Raw genomic sequence first — 2,416 nt, 5'->3', positions numbered from 1 at the left:
TTAGCTCCAATATGGAGATCAGTTATCCTTAAAACAAATAAGGAAACATCCTATCTTACTGGTATCTTTTCACAAACTTGCTGACATTAAAAAATGTGGTATTCTATGTCAGAACATTTAAGGTAATTTCTTATGTAGGAATCATAAATAGCCAAGTCTTATCCAGATTTGTTTCTCTAACATGTAGCAGAGTTCTTGTCATATAATAAGCCCCAGTTAATATTTCCTTGTGGCTGGGCACAGTGGCTCACACTTGTAATCCCAGCACTTTGAGAGGCTGAGGCAGAAGGATCACTTGAGGCCAGGAGTTTGAGACCAGCCTGGGTAACACAGAGAGAACCTGTCCCTAATTAACATTTAGCCAAGCCTGGTGGCACGTGCCTGTAGGCCTAGCTACAAGAAAGGCTGAGGCAGGAGGTTCACTTGAGCCCAGATGTTCGAGGTTGCAGTAAGCTATGATTACACCACTGCACTCCAGCCTGGACAACAGAGAGAGAGACACTGTCCCAAAAACAAAACAAAACAAAAATTTATCTGTAAAATAAATAAACCTACCAACAGCAGCAAATCAGCCATATAAGATCTTTAATTTTGGAACTAAGTAATTGATATGTCTTGTATTTATGACTTTAGAGAAGGTAGAGGTCAAGGGACAAATAACTCCGTATTTTTAATTCGAAGTATAAAGAAAACAGACCAGCTACTCTTATAGTCAATCTGCAAGTAATATCTCTTCCTAGAATTACTTACTAAAAATATACCAGATACTACACCTTTTTCTTTATCTTGCTATAGGGATTATCCGCTGCTCTAATTTCAAATTCAGACATTCTATCACTTAATACATATGCAAAACTCTAGTCTTAGAAGAACCAAATGACTGTAGGTGTGTGCAAAAAAATTTTTAAACCTACACAAGTAATTTCATTTAACGTATTAAACAATTTTTCTGAGAGAAAACCAGATTACCATAAAAATTCGTATTTGCTTAAGATTTTACCTTTACAGTAGACTGGAAGCATGATAGTCTCTGAACTTGTCTGCCAGTGTTACTATCCCACACCTAAATTTATGTTAAGAAATAATTTCTAAACAGAATTTTAAAATCTTAAGTATAACTTTTCTAATTAATAATTAAATCACAAATGTTAAACATTTAGTTAGAAAATCTTTAAATAAAACATAAAATAGTATTTATACTACCACAAAAATTAATTCATAGTGAATCATCAACTTAGAGCAGGCTTATGATCTAAAATAAGTCTGAGGTAAATTTTCCTATCAAATTACTTGAAAATGCCAACAGAATGAGTGGTCTGAAGTACTGAATCTTTATAGGCATTAAATATTGCAGCTGTTTATTCTCCAGAATAGTCTACCATAATCTAATAACCTGAACATCAAGTATTTATGCTAAAAACTATCACGTCCATTAATATTTACTGAAAGCTCCCTGCAATGTGCATGGCATCATTTACTACTGTTATTCCAATTCAAAGAAGACACTACCAGTGTATTATTATTACCTGTATATGTATTTAACATAATTTGAGAGCCTATCATAAAAAGTCCAAAGTTAGTTTGACTTATGGAGCATAACGATTTTCAAACTTATTATACCAGTTCCTATGGTAAGAAACACATTTTACATCATGTCTAAAAACACATTTACATACATATATATGTATGTAGTAAAAATTGAAACTAATTTCACAAACCAATTATCACATCCAATGCCTTTTATTTTTTATTATACAAATGCACCTCAACTTACAATAAGGTTATGTCCCAATAAGCCCATTCATTGTTAAGTGGACAATATCATGAGTTGAAAATGCACTTATTAATACACCTAACCTCTCAAACATCATAGTTTAGCCTAACCCACCTTAAATGTGCTCAGGACATTTACACTAGCCTACAGTTTGGCAAAATCACCTGGCAACACAGTGCACTGCAGAGTGTCGCTGTTTACCCTCACGATCGCATGGCTGACTAGGACCTGCTCCTTGTTGCTATCGCTGCCCAATATTGGGAGAGAGTATCGTCCTGCATATCACTAGCCCAGGAAAAGATCAAAATTCAAAATACAGTGTCTATTTAATGCATATCACTTCACACCATTGTAAAGCTGAAAAATTTTAAGTCAAATCATCCTAGGTCCGGGACCATCTGTCTCGTATTCCATTTTTTAAATGAAGCTAGATATGTTATGAGAATTAGATATTTTATATATATGTCACTCTAAACAAACTACTAGCACATAAAAAATGCTCCTAGTAAGCAGACAATGTTTTCTGGTCTTAAATTCTAGTATTAGCACACAGCTTTTCACTTATTTCATTATTTGAAAGCTATGTTTACTATTCAGTAACTTGAGCTCTTAAGGATATCACTTGACAAAAATAAAAAAAAA

The 2,416-nt window shown here is 33.7% G+C and overlaps 1 protein-coding gene across 1 annotated transcript in view; it reads right to left on the bottom strand.

Annotated features, from left to right (window-relative positions):
* WDR41 (WD repeat domain 41) overlaps positions 1-2,416 on the bottom strand; it is a 58,046-nt gene that overhangs the window by 23,901 nt on the left and 31,729 nt on the right. The window lies entirely within an intron of this gene.

This window comes from Propithecus coquereli, unplaced genomic scaffold, assembly GCF_000956105.1.
Source record: "Propithecus coquereli isolate 6110/MARCELLA unplaced genomic scaffold, Pcoq_1.0 Scaffold9, whole genome shotgun sequence".
Taxonomy (NCBI): Eukaryota; Metazoa; Chordata; class Mammalia; order Primates; family Indriidae; genus Propithecus; species Propithecus coquereli.
Note: the sequence above shows the minus strand (reverse complement) of the source record. Positions and strands in the feature narration are given on the sequence as shown.